The sequence below is a fragment of the Crotalus tigris genome, unplaced genomic scaffold, assembly GCF_016545835.1.
Source record: "Crotalus tigris isolate CLP2741 ecotype Arizona unplaced genomic scaffold, ASM1654583v1 scf7180000018690.2240587, whole genome shotgun sequence".
Lineage (NCBI taxonomy): Eukaryota > Metazoa > Chordata > Lepidosauria > Squamata > Viperidae > Crotalus > Crotalus tigris.
Genome location: NW_024097149.1, coordinates 1047723 through 1073920, shown reverse-complemented (window position 1 = coordinate 1073920; position 26198 = coordinate 1047723). Strand labels below are relative to the sequence as shown.

At 39.2% G+C, this 26198-nt stretch overlaps 1 protein-coding gene across 9 annotated transcripts in view; it reads right to left on the bottom strand.

Moving 5' to 3' along the window:
* Positions 1–26198, bottom strand: part of KCNMB2 (potassium calcium-activated channel subfamily M regulatory beta subunit 2) — a 381704-nt gene that overhangs the window by 116421 nt on the left and 239085 nt on the right. The window contains exon 1 of one of the 9 annotated variants that reach the window (XM_039355427.1): positions 11172–12410. The exons of the other annotated variants lie outside the window; for them this stretch is intronic. The gene's annotated coding sequence lies outside the window, so the exon portion shown is untranslated. Of the gene's footprint in view, positions 1–11171; positions 12411–26198 lie in introns of those variants that run through there. 9 annotated transcript variants of the gene reach the window in all.

Here is a 26198-nt window from a genome sequence, read left to right as displayed (position 1 = left end):
CTTAACAACTGTGTTACTAAATGGTCATTTGCATTCCTTTAGAACAGGGGTGTCAAACTGCCGGCCTGCGGGCTGAATGCATCACACGGAAGCCACGCCCAACCCATTGTCAGCAATGGCAAAACAGTCCCAATACGTTGTGCGACGTCACGTGACATCGCGAGTTTGACATGTCTGCTTTAGAGAGTCATTTCAAAAGAAACACAAGAAAGTCCACTTGCCTCCTGAGAAGTGGGGGGGGGGAAAGCACCTTTGGGACAACTATACCTGGATGACTGAGAATTTCCATAGACATTTAGCTATGCACTTTGGAATGAACACCCTTCGAATAGTGGGAGAGTATGAATGGGTTTCCAGAAAATATTGCAGACTACAGGAATCATTGGTGCTTCAGTCTGAGATTCAGACAGCGCAGACTCATCCCCAACAGCCTGTGATTGTTTTCAACAGTGAAGGGACACAGGGCAGAAAACATCCTGCAGCCAAGAAGGCTCCATACACACTTGCAACTTCTCAGGTGACTTTGAGGACACAAATGAGAGAATTCAGAGCCCCAGAGAAGGAAATATTAGAAGGGCAGAAAAATATATTTCCTCAAAAGGATTTTTTAAAAGCAGAAACCAACCTTGCCTCCAAGTCTCTGTCCCAAGCAGGAGCTAGCCCTATACAAATGCAAATGTAAAACCATCAAAAAGTTGGAGCCAGAAAACTCAAGAAGACAAAGACCTAAAATCTACATACCTCACCCAAACTCTAAGAATCATTAGCCCAGCCCCAGGGAAGCAAGATATGATAATAGGATTAAATCACAGATATCAAGGCCTAGAAAAGCACACTCAGACTCAGTTCAAAGTACATGCCTCAGGAACAGGAAACTATTCCAAACAAAAGGCTTTCAGAGGGTATAAAAACCTACTCCACATGTGCTCAGTCCTTGATTTCTCTCCTCCTTCCTGCCAGAACCATCTTTCAGTCTGGCTCTTCAATAAACTGTAACCTTCTTCCCAAAGCAGTTGCCATGTTGTTTATTTATCCCCGGCTTGGATGAACCAGGATGAAGACTTTTCTTTCAACACAAGTAAATCTCCAAAATGGTTTCAGTAACTCTCTAAAGGAAGGCAAATGACCGGCTGTCTGCAAGCAATATAAATCCTTCCGCTCCTCGCTATCTAGTCAGAACTGAAGAAGCTTCTTGGATGAGAAGCGAAACATCTTCAAAAAAAACAAGAAAGTCCAGTTGCCTCCTGGGGGGGGGGGGAGAAAGCACCTTTGGGACAACTGTGTTGCTAACTTCACAACTGCAGTGATTCAGTGATTAAGTCCCTTCCAGCTCTGTTGTTCTGTGCTGTTCTGATCCTCTCCATAGAATAGTTACATGTTTCCCATCACAAAATGGGAAGAAATGGTGGACAATTCTCAGGACTTGCAGTCTCCAACCACCACCAAAAGGAACCTGGGACTGATATATACCCTGGGACTAAGGGCTATCCATTATACAGTTTGTACACCCTCATGGCTTAACTAAAATTAATATCCAGGCATCCAAAAGGAAGGTTCAACATTTTATTGGTGGCAGTGAATTCTCTTTCAATAGCTCAAAGCGGGCAAGTTGTATCTCTCAGCAGCTGGAGGGTTTTGGCATCTCCTTGGGCGATTGTGATAAATCTTTGTGACACAATTATTTTGCCTGAATTATGGGAGGCAAAAAGCATTAGTCACCAAATGTCAGAGGCTGCCATATAAAATAAATGTCTGAATCAGAATATACTGCCCAAATCTGTTGTCAAGAGGAGACATCGTCCTTCTCCTAAATTCTCATCCAAATTTTCCAGACAATATCGCTCCCAAGGGATGAATTCTTCCAAAGCTCTTTATGTTTTAAAGTCAAGCCAATATGTACTTTGTTCCCCGGTGGTATAGATTAAGTCAGATGGATCAAGCAAAGATGCAGAAGTGAGGGGAACAGACCAGCCCTCTAAATCCTGATGTAGCCCCCTTTAGCAACAAATCCTATAAGTGTTATAGCACATTTCTTCTCAAGCACATTCAAAGAAAACTCTTCCTCTTGATTTATCCAGCACTTGTTGGTAATGTAAGTGGAAGCAGAGTATCAAACTCTCAGAGAAGATGGTCAATGTGATAACTCCTCTGGCTATAAATCATTTGAGCACTGTAGAGAAAATGCTCACACTATAAAGCTGTTTTGCCTGAGATGTTGTATAAACCCTCCTCTCAAGGACCGTGCAATGCTTTGGCTTTGATCTCCTAAAGGCACTTTAGAGCACGCAGGAGTGTGAATGAAATACCCGGCTGCAACACTTTAAAACAGCCACACTTTTCTAGGATGGCTCTGCACTGGCTGTGTGATCTCAGGAAATGATGCAGCTATTTTACAGGATGCTGAAGACAGGTGTCAAGTTTGCACTCTGAAGCACCTTTTAGAGGCTGAATCCAATCTACAGCCCTTTTTTTTTTGTTCAAACATCATTTTGCTGGAACTTCTTAATTGGAAAGAATTACTTGTGGATGCCTTCCACCTCATCTTAAATAACTGGAATGGTATGTGGGGATGACCTTGGGGGATGGAGAAAGAGAATCTGTGTAGGGAACAATCAGATTAAGAGGAGGGGATGCCACAGCTGCATAAAGGGCAGAGTAAGAAATGAAGGAAGGAATCTTCATAAATTATCAGGTTATAAAAGGAGATGGCTGGAGACTTGCATTTTCAGATTTACAAGATTCTATTAATGCAGCCTTACAATAAGGTAGAATTAGCTTATCTGGTCATGTTTCTTGCCTAGTCTATCTGGGAAGATTGACAATAATAAAGTTAACTAGGATGAGGTTTCTATGGTTGAACTCCAGCTGAAAAATATCTTCCCTATGGATCTGCCTAACGTTGGCTGGGTTCATCTAATGTGCTTATCTAGGTCAGTGAAGACTTAGCAGCGGCATTCAAACAAGATACAAAGCTTGGTTAATGTTAACTTTGCTTGGTGTGGGTTAATGTGCCAATGATTGCAGTCCATTTTGTTTGTTCAGGGTGACAGCAAGTGTGGTGCAATGGTTAAGGTGCTGGACTAGGAACAAGGAAAACCAGATTCTATCTTGTCTTAAGCATGGCAATTAGTCGGGTTTCTTTGGGCCAGTCAAACTATCTCAGCTCTAAACTGGGAAATCAAAAAACTTCCCTGAAGAAAACAATAGCAAACTACTTCTGTAATATGCCAAAGAAAACTGCAAGTCACTAGGAATTAGAACTGATGAGAGGCAGCAATCCATCTATCATTTATCAATGTATTGTTGAATCTAGAAAATGGGTTATAGGCAGTGGTGGGATTCAAATACCTGAACAACCGGTTCTCTTATTGGATGCAAACTTAGGCCTCTGAGGCCTAGAACAGACTTCTGGAAGTGGCATCCATGCACTTCTGGTGGGCTGTTCTAGGCCTGGGAGGCCTCCTCCAGGCCTCTTAGGCCTCGAATGGACTTCCGGAAGCAGTGTGCATTCAGCCGCTTCTCTGGACTCAAGCTGTTCTAATATATCAGGTGTCTCAAAAATTGAAAATACTGCTAGTCCAAGCAATGCTGTTCACATATACTGTAGCTATAAAAGTTGTATATCAAATATTATATATCATCTGATAGATGATATTTATTTCTTAACACAGCGTAAGCTAAAAAATGGTTTTCATTGTCTATCAATTGATCCAAAGTTGATATCTTCGTTTCCATTTTTTTCCCATATCACCATCTTTTCCCCAATGTTTTAAATTGGATTTTTCTATAAAGTCAATTTATCATGGGAATAGGGGTTAAGTCTTCTTTAATTAGACATTATATTCCATAGCTTCCTAACTGATAACTGTTTCCAGTATCAAATGGGAAAATTGACATAGTTGCTGGCTTAATATTTGCACGCTTATATAGCTTAATATTTGCACACTTATATAGCTCCAGATTCAGAAAACTGAATCCTGCCTCATTAACTGGTTGAATTTCCTGTAAAGATATTCTCAGGATCGTAAAACCCCATAAGGAGTATTGTCCAGATATATGAACTCGAATTCCTCTTAGAATATAAAATAAACTTCAATTAAAATTTGAGAGCAGTCACCTTTTACCAAAGGGTGAGATTTAATGACTCCTATCTATTAATATCTGAAGAAACCTCCCTCTTTTATTTATATTGCATGTTACTAAATGAGTTATATCATTTTGTAGATACATAGCTGGATATTTAATGGATTCAATACAAATATGGAATTGATATTTCTTATACGGATGAGTAAATGACATCAATTCCAATTTGGACCAGTAATACCTTTTATAGTTTCTTCTTTGAGCTACTTTTGAAAAGTTGGTTTGAAAAATAAGGTGTAAATAATTCAATTACATAATTAAACTATTGAGGCAGGTGGAAGGCTCAACCAAGTTCCTTTGTCTGAGCATAGATGTGGAACTGAACTGTTCAGTTGAACTCTGTCTTCCAAATAAAATGCAGAGATTTCTGGGTGTGTTACAAATAGCTTTTCAAACATTGAAGATGAAAGAATCTTCAGTAAAGCAGCTGTTCTTGTACAATCTTGCATGCTTTTGGAAAGCAATATTTGTGAGCTTAGTATAATGGCTCAAAATCATCTTTTATCAACCCAGTTTTCTGGAATGTGTGGTTTCCTATCTTTTGCTGTGAATGTGAGGCCAGTTGAGAGGATAATTCAGGAGAACATATTTAACAATTTAACTATTAACAAGCAATAATTTAGACAACTATTATTAACTTGCTGTGCTGTGCCACAGTATCCAAAATATGTTTGGAATCTTTCTCTCTCTCTTTCCCTCTCTGTCTCTGTCTCTCTGTCTCTCTCTGTCTCTCTCTGTCTCTCTCTGTCTGTCTCTCGTCTGTCTCTCATCTGTCTCTCTCGTCTGTCTCTCTTGTCTGTCTCTCTCTCTCTCTCTCTCTCTCTCTCTCTCTCTCTCTCTATATATATATATATATATATATATATATATATATATATATATATATATATATATGTAGGTTTTTGGTTGTTCGGGTTTTCTCCCGCGTAAAATTGGAAGTGTCTTGGCGACATTTCGACAAAATCCCATTCGTCATCTTCAGGCTGGTGTTTTCAGCTTCGTGCTTCAAGCAGCAAATTTTACATGGGAGAAAACCTGAACAACCAAAGACCTACATACAAACACCTGCGAAAACCTCAGAAAACATATATATATATATATGGATCTTGGTTTGGGCTTCTGTACCTATACTATCTAGTTTATCTGCCTTTGCCCTTTGCTTCAAGTCAGGTAAATGAACAGAAATCCAAGAATGAGAAGGAGGAGCAGTACCTGCCACTTGTGATTTGATAAATTGCTTCTCAACTGAGCTCATCAAGGAAGCAGATCACCAGAACTATGAAACTGATGTGGGCTTGCTGAATCTGAGAAGAGAGTGATAGGGATCAAGCCTATCCAGCCTTTTATCCCCACACAACTATGATCCAATCATCCCTTTGAATTTGAACTGAGAGTCAGTGCGGTCAAATTGTTAAGGTGTTGAACTGGCACTGTAGAAACACACATTCTAGTCCACCCTCAACCGTGGAAGCCCATTGGATAATTTGGGGCCAAACACTTTCTCTCTACAAAACCTTCTTCGCAGGACTGTGACTGTGGGGAGAAATAAATGAGGGAAAGCAATATACCTGGAAGAAAAAGGGAGGTATAAACCTAAAAAAATAAAAATAAATTAAAAACCTTGTTATCTAAAAACACAAATTGTGATTCAAGGCTTTGTGACTTCTGTGCCAAGCACTTCCTTTGGGTCCAGATGTTTTTAATTTTAATTAATATAAACAAAGAATCCAGAAAACGTTCAGTGATCATCACAATCCCTTTTATAATATCTCAGAAGAGTTGGTCAATATTATTACCAGCATCCTCAAATGACTGTAGAGAAGGCAATCAATCAATCAATCAATCAGAATAGAGCTGGAAGAGACAATACTGCTCTGCCCATCAGCACTGACAGTTGTATACAACAGAAAGCAAACTCCATTCCCTTTTAGCACTGATGATATTGCTTGACATGTCTGCAAGAAAACATCCAAGCTCAGAGAACACCAAGGATTCCACAAAGGTATTTATGGAGGTTTGGTCAATTATTTCTCACAATTATAGCCAGGTAAACTGTAAAGTCTTGCTGAGAAATCTGCATTTCAAAATTCAAATTCAGAGGGGAACTTGCTGGAAAATGATGGGCAGGGCAGTATTGTGGAGTGAAAATAGTAAAGTCCCTCCTGGAGAGCAATCAACATCCAGATAAGCAGAGATTAACACCAGGATTAATACCAGACCAATAATCAAACAGTAAACAATACTTCAGTCAAGGAACTACCAACTCAGACACACAATCAAATAGTAAAGAACAGCCTAATCAAGGAACTACCAAGAAGAAAACAACATTCCCACCAACAGTGACAGGGCAAACCATTTGTATATAACAGAGAGCAAACACCACTCCATTCTGGCACTGATGATGTTACCTAGTTGGGTAATGAAATGCCTGCAAGAAAACAACCAAGCTCAGATAGCACTAAGGACTCCACAGTTCAACTCTGGGTTACAAACAGTCTCTTCTATATGTACCTTTGTCATCATTTCAGTGCTGACTTAAAGGTCACAGCTCAGATATCATATTTTGACACTAGTTTTCTTAGAGCAGGGGTCCCCAATCCCTGGTCCGTGGACCAGTACCAGTCCATGGCATGGCAGCAACCAGCCCGCACAAACAAGCAAAGCCCTATCTGTGGGATGCAGGCAGCACACAAAATCACACACCCTTCGGTCCGCAGAAAAACTTCTCTCCATTGAACTGATCCCTGGTGCTCAAAAGGTTGGGGACCTCTGCCTTAAAGTTTCGCAGAAATACATCTGATAGCTCTACTACTGATGCTGTTTTCAGTGACAGCCCACTCAGTTATGCTATGGGGAACATGCATGTCAATCTACTTAGCAAACTTTCAGATTTGTAGTAGAGAAGCAAAAGAATGCCAACTTCGCCTTCACCAGTGCATCTGACCCAAGAACTCAATGGCATGGAGAAACTGGTTGATTGTCCCTTGATTGTTTCCAGTGCTTGCACCCACACTGGGTAAAGTTAGAGAAGCATTTTGGAAGGTTTCGTATAAGTGGAAAAGCATGATGATATTTGTAACCCCAAGAAAGGACATATCCTATTGGGGAACGGCAGGAGAAAAAGTTACATGGAAGCAAGAATCAGCCCAGACAAGCTCGGTCACTTAATGCATTTCCAGACAAAGGGGTGTATATAAAAGAATACTGTGATCTTGACCACCCAGAGTGAAACTTAGAGAAAAATTACCAGAAAGATCAATCTGATGATGCAACTGATTAACATCCACCAGGTATGCTTTGAATTGGAGTTTTGTTCTGAGCGGAAAGTTGGATTGAATTGTCTTTCCAACTCAGGATTCTGTATTTTTAGGAAAACACAAGATTACCATAAGGTAAACTGGTTTGTTCCATGGTACCCCTTTTAGTCTTTTAAGCAACAAACAAGGAGCCATATTTTTCTAAGAATTGATTAACAGACTGATGCTATTCAATATTTTGCTTCTCAGCAAGCCAGCTTCCTATTCAATACATTTTAATTAAAAGATAACCAAAAAGAATAATGCCCACCAAAGGAGGAATTGGAGGTTCTGTAAAGGGATCTCCTTTTTCGGACTCATTTCAAGGCATGAAAGTGTGACCAACCTGGAGAATTCTCAGGGATGGACAAAATAGTCTTATTTAAAAAACAGCTCAATGGATATTGTCTTCCATTTGAAGATTACAACTTCAAATTCACTGTCCCTCTTGCACCCAAATATTTTCAGCAAATAGTACTTGCCAATAATATTAGTGGAAAACTTTTGCATAAGTTGTTATAGTGTTACTAAATGATTATTTTGTTATCCTAACCCAGTGTTGCGCTGGGTGTATTTTTTTTTTATTCAATCACAGCCAACTATGTCCAATTCTCCATCTTGTGCATTCCTTGTTGTTCATTTTTAAAACTTAAGTCTTCCGCCATCCCAAAGCTATCAGATGAGTTATTTTATATACTGTACAGCAGTGATTTAACTCTCTTATTTTAGTGGCAACAAAAATGACACTAATTGGAGATCATTTCCAGGACCTGTTTCTAGCCTTGAAACTTATTTTCAATATGTTCAAAGTAATCAAAGAGTAGAGAATCCTGCTGAAAAAAACCCTGAATATTATTTCTACAGTGCTAAATATCTCAACACTACACCCAGAATTAAACTGCTTCTTGGTCTCCAAACAAAAACATTTTTCAGGCTCATGATTAAGTACAAATTTCTTAAAATCCTGCATTCTAGGTGTTGGCACACAATCTCTATCAGCTTGGAATGTACTTATTTCTCCTTTATTACTCGGTTGATAAAAAATTTCCACATTCACTGGAGATGAAAGAATGCAAAATCCAGCCAACAGGCAGCTCCTTCCTTCTACTTTGTTCCATATACTTCCCATCTTTTCAAGAGTCAAGAGCTGGATCAACAACAATTTTCCATGGTTCTTCAAATGTGGGGCAGCATCATTTTCTTCCCAGAAAACAACATGCAGCTTCTCTGACCGAACTTAGGACAGACCATTTAAACAAATAAGCAAATAAACAATATTTTGGTTGCTTTGGGCCATTTTAATTTTTGCCCTTATCTGAAATTTCTGAACAGAACCTATATATGCTAGAACTGGCAATCAATTTCAAATGGTTTGTTTCCTCCTTCAAGCCACAACTTTTCGGATGAAAAAAGAGAGTCCTTTTTCACAATCCTGAAGTGTGATATCAGGATTTAGGAACGTTTTTTATAAGAGAAAACAAGACAGGAAGGCAGGAAGGAAGGAAGGCAGGAAGGAAGGAAGGAAGGAGAAAGAGAGAGAGAGAGAAAGGAAGAAAGGGAGAAAGAAGAAACGAATAAGAGAGAGCGAGACAAAAATGGAAAGAAAAAGAAAGAAAGAGAAAGAAAGAAAGAAAGAAAAAGAAATGTAGTTTACCCATGTTTGGAAAAGTCATGTAAGTTGAGTCGCTTTGGCAACTTCTCCCTTTCCTCAATGGTAGCTTTTCCTGGTAAAACCTCTTCAGACATCGGGACAAGTCTGGCAATTGACTTCTCAACCCATAGGAATAATACCCTGATCATTGAGCAAGTGCTGGGCATGCTCGCTCTTCCATTCTGGATCAAGTTGCTTTTTGGGTGAGTGGACTAAGGCCATGTGTCATTCCCCAGAAGCATGCAACATCCACAGAGCACACAACACAGTGAGCTTACATCTTGATTAGCCTTCAGATTTTCACTTTAGGACAGTTGCCAAGTAAAACTTTCCAAAATTGATGGTGCCAAATACAAGACTCCCATCTCTTTATCATTTCCCTGCTCTTGCTAGAATCACAGATGATTCTTACAGAGGGACATTGGATAATTAATTGATAGCATTTCACTATGTACTACACTTGCATGAAAGTCGGTGGAAGTTTAACAGGTTATATAGAGACCACCATATCAAAGACCAGAACACACAAAAAAAGACTACTGTATGGTTCCTACAACAGATTCAAAATATTATAGCAATCTTTAAAGCCTGAAATAAAAAAACCCAGATCCTATTCCTGTACAGAATTAGTGTATCAAACAGAAGATGGACACTGGTGTAAAAAGCTGATTTATTTGGTATCAAATTCGAATGTAAACATTCCAATTTTATTTTTGAAATTAATCCTGCCATAGAAATATCCTCCATAAAGTCCACACAGGGTTACTTTCAAATCAAACCAATGAAGATAATAAGCCTCTCAAATATTACGTGTAAGCTAGAAATGAATACTTCCTTGAAACTTTGCCTTTCTGGTTGACCTTGGAACAAAATAGAAAAACAGCCAGTTTTAGATGATTCCTTCCTATTTAACTGATTACAGTCTACACTTAAGTGTAAGCTAAAATTAAATGGCATCAATATCATTGGCAGTTGGTTTTTGTCAACCTTAAAGCCATTGTTAAGGCAGATAATTGTGAATATTATTTAAATTAATATTTTCTGATAAGGTTGCTAATGAAGTGTGCATGTCAATCAAAGCTAAATTGTCCTGACCCTGGAAATCTCACTAAATTGAATGTGCCTTTCTTAGCATGAATTCAGATCAGGTAAATTTAATGCCCATTATTTCTGACTTGGTGGTAATGCTTAGGATGGCACTGCAGGCATTAAAGGAGAGTTAAATAAATGGCACAAATACACAATTGTTATCTGAGCCAAAATAATAAGGAAATCTATAAAAATGTTTGAAGGACCAAACTCAGTATGTTATTGCAATCAAAAGATCAGAAGAGTTTGTAGGACATTCTGAGCTTATATCTCTTTAATCAGAAAGTGCTCAAAATGCCTTGTAAAAATAAAACATCCTACTTGGATCTTGCAGTTCCCCCCCCCCCCGAAGTTGGCATAATATATCTTTAAAAAAATTCTGAGGGGGATTTAGTGATTAGCTTTTAAGCTATTGTTTGGTTTAACCTCTCTCCTTGTTCCAAACTTAATATTCTTATGTTGTTTCAACAATCATTCATTTTGGCCTTTGAGGTACATTCCTCCCTCCAAATTTATATCATAATGTGCTCTCGTAAACTGGGACTGTTTTTATTTTCCAGAAATACTCTTTATCTTATTGCCTTTACCTCTCTTGCCAGAACAATCTGAAGAATAGTATTAGTTACTAGTTTGACTTTGTCATTGCTATAGCTAGTGTGATATTTTAAGAATAAGTCACATCAGAAAACAATATATAAACAATGATAACAATGATATAAAAATGCCAAATTCAGTCTAAACTTCTTGCTGTGTGACCAACTATAAGAAAAATAATTTTTGAAAGTAGTTGCCTTTAAAAAAAACCCTCAATTTATTTCTAAAACAAGCTAATGAATATTCCCTCATTTAATTTCCTTATTTTAAGAATCATGCTATCTACTCATTCCTAGAGACAGTTGAAGCACAGAACCATTCTCTTGATCCTATAGACCTTCAGTCATACAGTTAAACTTGTCCCTATTTTATTAAACATTTTTTAATTGCTCAGTTACCTTAGCAACTGTGGTCCAGCTGTTTCAACATGGAGGTTTTAGTAGGTTCTGGGTGGATAAGTTAATCTTTCCTTTAATCTACACACTTCTGCTGTTTTCACCTTCAAGGAGAAATCAAGCTATGTGGGAAGTATTCATAAGTCTTCACATGCAGATGTTTTATTGTTCTGGTGCTTTTTTCACCATTCCAAAGAAATTTGTCTTGAAAGATTTGTTTCTAAACCAAGAGGGTGAAAAATATGACAAAATGGGGCAGCAAAAAGTTAAGAACTGTCTTAAAAGCAACAAAACCAATCCACTTGCGGGGACAAGAAACTCCATTGAAACCGGAGAGTCTAGAAGAGCTGAGTTGTTCTCAGTCAAACTTTGTCTAAGTGAAGTTTTTGGGGATTGCCACATCTCTGAATATTCCATTCATCTTCAGCTGTGTTCACATCTCTTTAGTTAGCTGATCTTCTTCTAGGTTTCATTGATGTTATGGTTGGCAGGGAAGGAACGCCAGGCTTCAGATTCTATTAGGTTTCTTTTGCCAAATCCATCATTTCACCTGCCATTTGCTGAAACAGGGTGGAAACGGCAGGCAAGCAGAGAAAGGTTCGGTGCCAGAATTTCAAACAGCAATCGGAATCCTTCGAAAGACCGATACGAACCAACACTGAATCCAGATCAGCATTTCTCCTTCCTTAGCAATTCTTGAAACGAAGAATTTGTTTTAAAAACATCTCAGCCCCACCTTTCTCTCTCTAGAAAACTGCAGGAAGAAACAGCACCCGGCTTCTCTTGGCGGAAGCACCAAGAATGTGGAGTAACCAAGATCCCTCTCCAGGGGCTCATGGTTTTGTTCTTCACCCCTAGATGCAAATAAAGCCTTCTCAGCTTTGCTTTTAATCAGTTCCATCTGGGTTGTTCTTGCCCTTGCATTGCATTTCTCGTTTGATTCTCCCTCTGCTCCCTTCAAATTCCAAACTCAAGAGTGCTCTGGAGAATTCTTACTTCAATTCGTTGACATCTTACATCTTTTCCTGGCTAATTCCTTTCTCCGGCAAAACAATCGGAGCTGTCCTTGGTGCTGGAAGGCAACATGCACGTCGTTCTGACTTGTCTCATATTCCCTTCTCTCTCCGCCTCCTTCCCATTTAAAACGTTATGGTCTCTTGAATTAAGAAGATATAGTAATGCCAAAATCTTAAACCGGTTGGTCTCTCTGATTCATCGGTGTGTGTGTGTGTGTGTGTGTGTGTGTGTGTGTGTATCTGTGTGTCTCCTTGGTAACTAGCTATTCCTATTTGAATTGCATACACACACACACACACACACACACACACACACACATACACGCGAGAAAAGCTCAGTTTAAAGCTAAAGCAAATATGAAGCATATATCCTAGGTACATTTTTACAAATGTCTAACATCTCATTATATTGTGCATTGATTGCCTAGAGAATAGTGATTGAGAAAAGCCCCCATGCTTGGAGCTATTATTTTGGTGGGAAAACAAAACCATCTATTAAAAGAAAATGATTTCAGGGGAAATTGTATAATCAACTTAGAGCTTCTGTTGCAGCAATTACTATTATTGTTGCTGTGATGGTGATGACGACAATGATGATGATATTGCTTGGACTCTGCCACGTCCATCAATTTGGAATCATAACAGTTTACTAATAATAAGATATTTTGAACTGGGCTTTGAGCAGGAGTGATTGCAGTCTGCAGAGAGTGAATTGTGTGGCTACATCCCCCCCTGGGGAAATAGCAAATTGGGTAAGGAGAAGCTTGCTTAGTAACCCACTTCCTGGGCAATTAGAACACCAGCTGGCATCTCCTTTTTGTGTGGATAATCACAGCCTTTTATATGCTGAATCCTTGAGGCTGCATATTTGCTTGGTCATTGCTTCGAAGAAAGTGTCTTCTCAAATCAAGTTAGTTCAAAGGGAGGTTAAAACCCCAATAATTTTAAATAGGTGGCATTAGAGTTAGCAATTAGTTCTTGTAGAAGAGACTGAGAAATTCTCTCTCTCTCTCTCTCTCTCTTTCTCACAAACACACACACACATACACAGAGGTTAGGGTGGTATGCCTGTATCTTTAAGCACTGCACTATTGGGGAAAGAAAAGTCATAAGCAGGATTCATTCATCTAATACACTTAATCAAGTTTGGGAAAGACCTGATGGATGAATATGCACAAGCCTGGTTAATATTAACTTTGATTCCTTTTAAAATTTTTCATGGTTTAGAATTTGATGAGATCCATGCCATTTGACTGCTATAGTACAGCATATTAGGTGAGCTCAAAAATGAATTAATTCAATAACCAGCTAAACATTGCTCTATTGACCATTTCCATCATGTAACCTCATTAGGTTTGCATTTATTTATCTGACAGCCAAAGGCCCTTGTTTCCTCTAACATGGTTTCTTTTTTTCTTCCTCTCCTCCCAGGAATGTAAGATCAGAAACTCAAGAAATGGAGCTTAATTAATTCAATTATTGGGAGAATTTATTAAATTTGTCTTTCTCTCTTTCTCCCACCCTCCTCAACTATTGTTCAAAGTTGCTTCCAGCCAAACAACAACAGCTTTATTAGATATATGGTCCAAAAATAAAATCACAGCAAAAACACCTAGATGCATATGAAATGCATGCTGTCACACAGAAGAAACACACAACAGAACAATTTCACTGAACTAAACAATTACTTACTTACTCAACCAACTAGAAGAGATTGAAACAGAGACTGAGCAGGAGAAAAGCCCCTCACATCCCAAAATAGTACTACAAAACTGGAATGCCTGGATTTTAGTGACCTATTACAGGCAAAATAAAATAAAAAAAGAATATTTGATATTTGATATCCTATCTGGAACTTTCTCTGGTATAAAAGGAGGGAGGCCCAGCAGCATATCCTGAAATTCTAGCAGAGAAGTTAATAATTAATAATAATAATAATAATAATAATAGTTGGAAGGGACCTTGGAGGTCATCAAGTCCAACCCCCTGCTCAGGCAGGAAACTCGATACCATTTCTGACAGATGGCTGTCCAGTCTCTTCTTAAAAACTTCCAGTGTTGGAGCATTCATTACTTCTGGATGCAGGTTGTTCCACTGATTAATTGTTCTAACTTTCAAGACAATTTCTCCTTAGTTCTAGGTTGCTTTTCTCTTTGGTTAGTTTTCATCCGTTGCTTCTAGTCCTGTCTTCAGGCACTTTGGAGAATAGCTTGACTTCCTCTTCTTTGTGGCAGCCCCTGAGATATTGGAACACTGCTATTATGTCCCCCCTCGTCCTTCTCTTCATTAAACTACTTCTACTTCAGATATGGGCCAGATGGAAAAAAACAGTGCTTTTTTTCTTAAAAAAAAAAAAAGGTGCTGGAACTCACACATGTCATACAACATGCCTTGCCTACCCTACAAGGTTCCATCCAAAAAAGGTGCGGAACTCCATTCTATGAGAAAAAAAGCCTTGGGAAAAACTATTTTAATTATTTCTGGAAATCACATTTAGCACCGGATGGGATAGTACATTAGTATTGCTGAAAGCAAATCTATAATGATTTCCAGGTTGACACATTTTTGCCCTTTGATAGCAGGACCATTGTAGGCTTTTTAATGTGCAACTGGTAGACGTATCACATAGATGGTAATGAAGTTTAGTCTAGTGGTTAAGGCACTAGGCAAGAAACCAGCAGACTGTGAGTTCTAGTCCTGCTTTAGGCATGAAGTTGAATGATTTTGAGCCAGTCAGCCTCAGACCATGGCATCAGGCTCATTTGACAAGCTGGTTGGTCAATTTCTGTTGCAACCACATGGATCAACATTTGATTGATAGGAAACAAGCAGACCTTGCACTTATGGGAAAAAAATGAGGAAGAAAAAAATGATAAGAAATACTGCTTCCATTCAGGGTGGCCCAAATGTTTGCCTACACAAATGGCTGCTTGGTTTAAACTTCAATAACAATGTACCCTTCAGACAAAGTTCTCATCTATGGCAGACAGTTATTAGTCTTCCTGTTCACCGGAGAAAGCAATTATGTTGGGAAGAGTTAGCGGGAAAAGGAAACCAGTCTGCTGAAGAACATGATGGCTGGTCATCATCAAAGCTGACACCAGTCAGACCATAGAAAAACTTAAACAAGTAGTGCAAGATCGGAAGAGGTGGAAAGACCTGGCCAGGGGTGGGATTCAGATATGTGAACAACCAGTTATCTGGGTGGATGCCACTTCCAGAAGTCTATTCTGGGCTCGGGCAACAAAAAATTAGCTACCAGTTCTGCCGAAGTGGTGCAAACTGGCTGAATCCCACCACTGGACCTGGCCCGTAGAACTGCCAAGAGTCAGACATGACTGAATGGATAACATCATCATCAATAGTTTTCCTACATTGTATCTATCATGTGAATCTGCATTTGTGAATATACACTAACAAATATCCTCTCCACCAGGTGAGGAAGAGGAAAGTGCACATATGGGAAGGAATTATAATTGAATGGTAGATCATGTGGTTTACATTACCTTAAAAGCCACTGCAGTACAGCAGGAGGACAGTATCGGAATGGGCTAGTTTTCATCCTTCAATTGCACCGAGACTTCAATTTTCTTTGGAGATGCTAAGTAGGATGTCTGGAAGTTGAAGTTTCAGGCTTTTCTACAGTCTACTGTAGACCAATATTTTCAATCATGACAACTTTAAGATGTCTGGACTTCCAGAATTCCCCAGTCGAAGTTGAAGTTGAGCTGAAGTCTATGCATCTTAAAAGTGCTACGTTGAGAAACACTGGTCTAGATGACCCATACATCTGACTTAGTTAAAGGGCATCTCAGATATTCATCACTGTCTGAATCCTGTTCCTGTTAATGATGAGATTTTAGTTCTCTTAACTTTTATCATTAGCTTGCTGCTTTGTGAGTCTTGCACCTGCCTGGCCTTATCCAATTTTTTCTTCATTGTAACATGGTAAAAGTTTTAGATATATAGATATAAAACAAATTTGCTCCCAGCAGTAAGGAAAAAAAGTAAATACTATACTTTTTTGTATATATACTCGGTATATCAAATGCAGGCTCCTACTCCTTTTTGCCTGCCACTAGTGTCAGAAATGTTTTTGCCTGCCACAGATGTAATCGATTTGTGCTATATCCTTGTTGGGATTATGGCATAAATTTGCAGAGGTAACTGTCAACTATTGATTCATATCCCTAACACATTTGGGAAGGAAAAAAAGCGCAAGTAAACAAATATAATTGACTAGTGCAAGAAACTCACTAGTGGATAAAACTTTTTGATGGGCAAAAAGCTCACCTTACAGTTTTGAGATTCATATAGTGGTATCTTGGTATTGAACTTTGAAACTTACTGAATTTGGTACTCAATGCATTTTGATGTACAAATTTTGTCCTGGTATTCATCGTTTGTTTAGAACTCTATGCACAAGCTAGAACTTGTTGGTGTCGGCTGCTTTGTGACTCACTATATTATTCTTTATGGGAAAAATTTGTTTGGTACTCATCATTTTTGGTACTCCTTGTGCCTCTTGGAAACAATTAACAAAGAGTACTGAGGGACCATTATATTTTCAGAAACTCTAGGACAAAAGAGGAAATGTCTTCCATAAACATTTTTGACACAACAGAGCTGGCCTTAGAACACGTGATCATCTTCAGCATGTATTGGATGCCCAAGAAGATTTATAAAACAAGGCATAGTTACTGTTATCATCTTAACTATTTTCAAATAAAAAGCAAAATCGTTTAAATAGTAACATACAGAAGACAGGGGGAAGATGGCACTCTGGAGACTAGAAAAGGCGTCTTTGTTGCCTGCAGAAAGCAAGTGGTAATGGGGGCTCTTGTCACCCTTTAGAAAATTACCAGTTTGCTTGCTGCATTTTTGATGGAAGACGAACAGTGGAGTTGATGAATCTGTTTGTATGGACTACCTGAACTACTGTGGAGAGTATGAGAGATGATGTTGATGGACATGTGCAAGAGCCGTTGCCTAGGCAGAAGGATCTGAAGCTTTTTGAAAATATAACATTGGGAATGACTCAGGCAGACACCTCCATAATTCACAGGAATATAAGAAGAGGAAGGAGATACAGCAAAATCAGAATGGCAAGATTTGCAATAGCACTTAGACTTATATACCACTTCACAGTGCTTTACAGCTCTCTAAGCGGTTTACAGAGTCAATATATTGCCCCCCCCCAACAATCTGGGTCCTCATTTTACCAACCTTGGAAGGTAAATCAATCTTGAGCCATTGAGAATCGAAATGCTGGCAGTTGGAAGAATTAGCCTGCGGTACTAAATTTTAACCACTGTGCCACTACAGTTATTATAGCTAATCTAAATAGCAATAGTTTTAGTCTTTCTGTGGAGTTGATTTCCTGGTTGGGTCTATTTAGTGGGGCTGACAGATACTTTGTTTCTAAACCATATAGTTTGTTTACCAAGTTCTGGGCTCATGAACTCACCTGAGGATGAGAGGAATTTTGGCCAGAGATAGATCTAGTGCTGGCAGGTCCAGCAAGAAGAAAGAGCCAGCAACCAATCAAGAGACAGCAAAGACTTGACCTTGACCAAGAGACTCTTCCACCCAGCCTGCAGACGAACCAGCATTAGAGAAGGAGACAACATAAGGCAGAATTGCAAAAGAGGGCTTGGATACACTAGAAGCCAGCAGGTCCAAGCCAAATAAATCTGCGGGAACAATAGGACCAGCTGTGCTAAGATGGAGTTAGAGGCAATTGCTGATTTAAGCAGCAGGGTTGCCAGAAGAAAACTGTGGTGAATGCCTCATGCCAATTGCTGACCTGAAGATTTTGTTGCTACTGGACTGTGTCCTGAAATTGTGACCTGGTCTTTATCTGAATTAAACTCTCTTGCCTTTGTATGTGATCTGTCTAGTAAGACAGCCCTTGACTGAATTTACAATCTGGAACATAAGCCAAGCGTTTTAATTGCCACTGGGGAGAGATAAACACTTCAAGGTCTAGCCACTGTTAGAGGTCAATGTCAGCACTAAGATTTCAAAATTCAAAATAGAACATAGAAAAATAGAGTTGAAAGGGACCTTGGAGGTCTTCTAGTCCAACCCCTGCTAGAGCAGGAGACCATATGCCATGTCAAACAAATGGCTGCCCAGTCTCTTTTTGAAAGTCTCCAGTGATGGAGCACCCACAACTTCTGAAGGCAAGCTATTCCATTGGTTGATTGTTCTCACCATTAGGAAACTTTTCCTTAGTTCCAGGTTGCTTCTATCCTTGGTTAGTTTCTCATCTTGCTTTTTGGTGCCTTCAAAAACAGTTTGACCCCCTTGTTTTTGTAGGAGCCCATCAAATATTGGAACACTGCTATCATGTCTCCCCTTAGACAAGACATATCCAATTCCTGCAACCATTCTTCATATGTTTTACCCTCCAATCCCCTAATCATTTTTGTTGCTTTTTTCTGCATTCTTTCCAATGTCTCAACATCTTTTTTATATTGCAGTGACCAGAACTGGATGCAATATTCCAAGCGTGGTCTTACCAAGGCTTTGTAAAGCAGTACTAGAACTTCACGTGATCTTGATTCTATCCCTCTATTAAAACAGCCTAAGATTGCATTGGCTTTTTTGGCTGCTGCCGCGCACTGTTGGCTCATACTATGTTTCCCCAAAATAAGACACAGTCTTAAGAGTTTTTGCCTCCAGGTGTTATTTGGGGGGAATGTCTTACCTGCTTATCTTAGGACCACTGCAGCCAGGCCTCCCATGCTCCGACACCTGTCACATCGCTGTCTGAGTTCTTCTGCAGCCACTTGCGGCTGCATACCATGTGGCACATTGTGCCGCTGCGACCATTCACAGCAGAAGGCTGTGTGGCTCGTCACACTGATTGCGCTGATTGTGTCTGCTCGTGATTGGTGTGACGAGCCATGTGGTGTCTTGATGCAAATGGCAGCAGTGGCACAATCAGTGTGATGAGCCTCGCGGTCTCCAGCCATGAGCAGCAGAGTGGCACAATGAGCCTCATGGCCTTGTGCTGCGACTGGTGGCAGCGGCGCAATGTGCCACATGATATGTGGTCACAAGCAGCTGCAGAAGAACTTGGGCAGCAGAGTGACAGGTGTTGGAGTGTGAGAGGCCTGGCTGCAGCCGTTCTAAAGTAAGCAAGTGTGGGGTGCGTGGGGCAGTTCCACCCCCATCTCGCTTGACTTTTACTAGGGCTTATTTTTGGGGTAGGGCTTATATTGGACGTACATGTAAAAATCAAGCTTGGGCTTATTTTCAGGATACGGCTTACTTTTGGGCAAACACGGTATTTAAGTCATTGGTTAAGTGAATGAATTTAGTAATCCATGATCTGATCACTCTGAGCCTGGGCATACTTTGTGTGAGCCCCAGCCACACTATTGAATGATGGCTGCACCCCACGTGAAATGATAGATGCACATTTAGGCATGTCATTATTAAAGTAATGGACTCTTACAGTTTGCGTTGATTGGTGGCCTTTCCCCATCCGGCTCAAGGTCCTTGTCCTTGGTGCTGAATGTTTCATGCTTCCCCTTGTTTCATGTAACATCCTTTGAAAGCAAGCCAAAGGATTCAGAAATTTTGGGGAATGCCATTCCAACTTAAGCTAGGGACTACTGTGCTAAAGAAATGTGTTGTGTACAATATCAACTCATGTCGGCAGTGAATAATTTCATGTTGAACATGCCATATGTTGGAGCAAACAGCTGAACGAATGAGCCCATGAAGAACCTTTCAGAACTGCAGGAAAAAGCTGCAGGATCCAATCAAAAGCTAATTTGTTTGGCTGCCATACTTCTGAATTGCTTGATAATCTCAATTCTCTTGATAGGAAACGTATCAATTAAAAACAAAACAAAACAATATTAGAGTCAGTAATAAAAAGAGCACAATGGACGAACCATTAAGACCACCCCACTGTTTCTAGACTCTTTGAACAGATTCTGGAGGCCTCGACACCATTCCTTCCGCTATTATTCACTGTAACAGCCATTATAATCCTAGCATAAACAAGTTTTGAATTGAGAACAAAATGTTAAAAGGGAAAAATACCCCAAAGTAAATCTTATATTGCTGGGTCTTTGCTCTTGGCATATAGCAGTGACTCTGATTTATTAATATGGGAAACAGCAGGGAATATTTAAACCTGCCCTTATTTTTGAAAATTTCCCTAGGGGGAAAAATGTTTATAAATCTTTAATAGTGAGTTTATGAACAATTTCCCTCCTTCCCTCCTTCTTTTCTCTTTCAGATGAATATTGTGTTGCTATTTGGGGAAGGTAGCAAAAGGTGGCAGTGGCTATTTATATATCTCAGATCTATGTTCATCCCAGGTGCCATTCAGATGGTAAACAATTGGCTCAGATTGTGTCGCCTGGGAATTTCTTCCGCATTTGAAAAATCTGTCTCTCTTTTAAACTACATTTCATTTCTCCTCCGTTAACGGGAGATTCTTTTTCTCGCATTCATTAACATCTTCAGCCTTGTTTTGTTTTTTCACTGGAGCCCACTCATCAGTCTATGAGAAGTTAAGGGGAGCAGCAAAGAAATGCTTCTGCAAACATGTTTTATGAATTGGACCTCCTGGAGGGCAAATTTCATGCCTCCAATAAAGTCAGCCTCCCCTATTAGTTTCTGGTGAATTCCATTCATCTTTACGGTGAAAAATGATATATATGTTCTAGCTAGATCCCATAAGGCAGTGGTTCTCAACCTTTTTAATGCTGCAACCCCCAACCGGTCGTAAGTCGAGGACTAATCAACCGGTCATAAGTCGAGGACTACTCAACTGGTGCAGCACCGTTTGCAGAATGGGACTTTTGGTGGGCTCAGCAGGGCAGAGACAGCCTGGACAATTCCTATTGGCTTTTGAAAGCCAATAGAATTAGACTCTATTCAAGGGAGTCTATTCTATTGGCTTTCAAAAGCCAATAGAATAAAAGGGAATAGCACAGCTAAGGAAAAGGGGGAAAAAAATGGGCGACCCCCCATTTTGTGTTGTTTGGCGACCCCCGTGAAGTGGTCGTTCGACCCCAAATGGGGTCCCGACCCACAGGTTGAGAACCACTGCCATAAGGCAATCCATGTTTAATGTGCTAATCAATGCAGTAGAACGCCCCCCCGAAAATATAGAAAACTGCCATGAGTGAACAGGGGGCATGATTCTTACAAGGAAAAATGTAAAGGAATGACACAGAAGGATACTTTACAGGTCAGGATATACATTGGTACTAAATGCTTGTTGTTTTGCTTTACTATAGCCAAGCTGGTTCATGCTTTGGCAAATGAGACATTTGCCCCAGGTATTCCTAACTGGGTTTCCGCCAAATTAGAATTTCTATAGGAGAGAGGGGCTCTTTCCCAGAGGGCAAAAAGACTGTGCAGCTTAGAATGTCTGGTGGGTAGGAAGAGTGCAAGATTGGGCTCTCCTTAGCAATACACAGAGCATATCTATACCGTGTTTTCCCCAAAACAAGACCAGGTCTTATATTAATTTTTGCTCCAAAAGATGCATTAGGGCTTATTTTCCAGTTAGGGTTTATATTCGGGGGAAATATTTGGCACTACAGTAGTGGCCAAAATTGTGGAAACTTTTTGGGAAAAGGGTACAGTAGAAATGCCACCTTTGGTTAAGTTTCCACCCATTTTTCTTCTAATTTCTGTATAACTGTAGCCTTGTTCACTTAATAATACTATTTTACATTGCTCTCTGGGCAACCAGTCAACTCTTTGCACCATTACTTTAATTTTATTACGTTTTACAAGCTCACTAAATGAAAGAACACAAAAAAACCCCAACCAACTTGATAGCGATCACATAACACACTGACAAATGTCCTCTTTTCAGCTTCAATACATGACATCAATAACTGAATCCTATCATGATCTGATTGGCTCATTGCCAAAACAAGATGACACCTGATTGGCTCTCTAAACACTCATGCTCATTGGCTACAATCAGATGAAGGAAAGCTACCTGATATCCACCTAAGCAAATTGTGCTTCCTTTTTCTGGTTATTTGGCTATAACTTTTCATAGAACTCAGTACAGATAATTGAACAAACTATGTTGCATTACATTCTTGATTAAATTATCTTTCCATTGATATATAATTTTATGGTACTACTCCCAAAAAAGTGGTGTTATTAACCATCAAACCTCAAAAATACACTTTTTCCAAAAGGTTTCCACAATTTTGGCCACTACTGTAAATGCATCCGTATTGCTGATGAGCTTAACTAGAGCTTATTTGTGGGGTGGGGCTTATATTACAACCATCCTGAAAAATCATGCTAGAGCTTATTTTCTGGTTGAGTCTTATTTTTGGGGAAACACGTTAGGGATGAAGATAATTATTTGAGTTTGGCAAGATTCTGTCTGTAAGTGAACAACAATAAACTGCACAGAATTAACTCCTTGTGTTGTTCTTGGTTCTTTGTGCTTTGCATTTCCAGACTCAACCAACAATCTGAATAACTATTAGATATGCTTTGTGAATTGCTAGAGAGAGCCTGACCTTGCTCTCTTTCTGCCCATCAGACATTCCAAGCTCCATTCCAAGCCCTCTGGGAAAGACCCCCTCTCCCCGGTGATTCCCAACTACATTCCATCACAAATATGTGATGTGCAACTTCCTCTGAAGCTCCTTAACTCCAGGGATGTGTGAAGCAGCCTTGATTTAACTCATAATTTTAAACTGATTCAAAAAGTCCAACTGATTCACATTCATCTTGGGGAATCGATCTGTTTTCCTGGAAATTTTTGAAACAATTGTATAAAATGGGGTTCACTCATACACAGTTAACAGTTCAGCTTTCGTACTGGAACAATCTTTTCGAATTGATGTGGAAGCCCAGTTAATTCACTCTTTCAAATTGGTCCCACAGTTTCAGTTCAGAAATTTGAATGAAATAATCAAATTAATTCAATAACTTTCAGATTGAATTACAAATGCAATATGGAATTCATTCTTTTAAAAAGTCTGCTTTTTTAAAAAGAAACATCAGACCTCTCATAGATGCAGTAGACCAGGGGTGTCAAACTCGCAATGCCACATGACATGTCATGACGTGTCGTGACTTTTTTTCCATTGCTGGCAATAGGGTGGGCATGGTTTCGGCATGACACATCTGGCCCATGGGCTGGCAGTTTGATACCTCTGCAGTAGACTATTCACAGAGTTGTTACACATGGTTAAGATGATGGGCTTATCCACTGGAAGGTAGGCAGTTTGAGACCCAAGCACTGCATGATGAGGTGAATTCCCATTCTTGCCCCCGCTCTTGCCAACTTAGCAGTTCAAAAGCATGCAAATGCAAATAGATAAATAGGTACCACTTTGATGGGAAAGTTTTGCATTCTGGGCACCTTGGTATATACTCATGCTGGCCAAATGACCACAGCAGCATCTTCGGGCAATGCTGGCTCCCTCAGCTAAGAAATGAGCACTGCCCTCTAGATGTCCATACAGATTCTCAGTCATCCAGGTCATGGTTGTCCCAAAGATGTTTCCTCAAGGAAAAACAAATTCCAATTGCCTTTTGAAAAAGCACCTTTGGGACCATTCTCTAGAGTTGGACATAACTAGACAGGGGAAATCTTTACCTTTATTACTTTCAAATCCTTTCTCCTTTTTTATCAAAGGTGTAACGAAGATGAAAGTGCTCCATCAGCCTGGGTCAGGATAAGGGATTTTGGAAGTTGCAGTCTAAAACACTTGGAAGGAATGTCTCCTAACTGGGCGACCAAATCAACACAAGTGGGACACAAGTGGAAGATGCTGATCAAGAAAAGTACAGGAAATAAATGGAAGCTTCTAATTTCCAGGCTTCCTTTAAAATTTTATCTAAAATAAATTAAATGCTACAAGTAATTGCTAGGAATCCAAATAACCTGACAGGTACAAGGCAGTGGTGGGATTCAGCTGGTTCGTACCACTTCGGTAGCTAATTTTTTGTTGCCCAGGCCCAGAATGGACTTCCGGAAGCAGCATCCACACAGTTGTTCACATATTTAAATCCCACCACTGGCACAAGGCCAGAGAAACAATAAGGATGCAAAATCTGAAAAGGAGCATCAAACTGAAATTTTAACTAGTCATTTGATTATTCAAAGCTAACTGATGCTAATTCCTTTTTTGCTATTAAGTAGCCTTTCATCTCTAGATTAAAATGGTTAAATGCTAAAATGACTATTACAGAGATACTTAGGAAGAAAAGAGCTATGTTATCTTGCATCAGACTTTTGTTCTCCTAGCCTACAGGACATTAGACATCTCAGTCCTAAAGTCAAACATGATATAATTATGGCATTAAAAAAATCTGATACCATGACAATAGCTTTGAAATACCGAAATACTGTAACCAGCTTCTCATATGACTTTAAAAAAACAGATGCCTATGAGTTGAGCTTGATTCTTTAGCAAACATTGGCTGATCTCAAAAATGGGAAAGGATTTTGTTTGGTTGATATATACATGACAGCCTACTAGGAAATCCACGGTTGTAGGACAGACTGATAGGATGAAAACATATTAAAAGATGATAAAGGTAAACTCTCCCCAAAATATGGACATATCTATGAAATCACAAGACTGAAAATTGACTTTAAAATATATGTGTAAAACTGAATAATAGAATAGCAGAGTTGGAAGGGACCTTGGAGGTCTTCTAGTCCAACCCCCTGCTCAAACAAGAGACCCTATACATTTTAGATAAATGGTTGCCCAATCTCTTCTTCAAAGCCTCCAATGAATGAGCAGCCACAATGTCTGAAGGGAGGTCGTTCTACTGATTGATGGTTCCAAAATAAATTGTGGCTGAGTAAGAAAAGGGAGCATTTGAAAATATCACTAAGGTAGAGCAGATTAATGTTTCAGTGTCAGACCTAACTGGGAAAAGAGAAATTAGCCCCTCAGAAACTCTACCTTAATGAATCCACTTATGAATTAATGGAGGAATATTGCTTATTCGGTTCAAGGCTCTGTATCCTAATCCTCCCCCCCTTTTTTGATACTAAACCTAGTTATCAAAGAAACTTTAAGTGAACTTTGTTTCTTTCACCTAAATTAGCCTAATGGAAATGTAGTCTCAAAATGTAGTCTGTTTTAAATTTAAAATTAATTCAGTTCTAAAATTATTTCTTCTTTTCTTTCTGTGCGTTTCAGAGTAACCTTTTTATGACATGGGCAGTCATGTACTGTATATTAGATAGAGATAAATAGATAGATAGATAGATAGATAGATAGATAGATAGATAGATAGATAGATAGATAGATAGAATGACCAAAAGAACTTGGCATGAAATTTAAGGCTTATCCACCTCCTTCTGGGTACATGGAGATGTTTCTTACTTTAGATATAACCTGTTCCTTAATGAACTCCACTTTTAAAATATGCAATATATAATACCAGATATTAACTGCAATCACATGTGGGAAATCATAAAAGCCAGAATATTGAATCCAAGATGATATATAATGCCTGGAATTGTCTGCCATGTTCACATCCATAACAAAACGACTTACATTATGAAGCAATTATCTTTGACTGAAATGTCAATAGCATTTCGCAGGCAGGTAAATGTCTGGAGTTCTCTATTTGCTGAAATGGCCTTTTTATTTGTACCTGGCAGCTGAATCGCGTCAACATTTAGAATACTCCAATTTCCACAGGCATTTTCCAGGAAAAGAAACACAGAAAACAACCAACAGAGAAAGCAGGCATATATATATATATATATATATATATATATATATATATATATATATATATATATATATATATATATATATATATGACACTCTGGTTTAGTCCACTAAACATAGTGATTGCAAAAGAATCATTTGCATACCTTTTCAGCGTTTCGGAAAGCAAGCTACTTTAATACCATAGTATACAAGTATACCAGAGCAACAAAGATGATTAGGGGACTGGAGGCTAAAACATATAAGGAACGGTTGCTGGAATTGGGAATGTCTATTTTAATGAAGAGAAGGACAAGGGG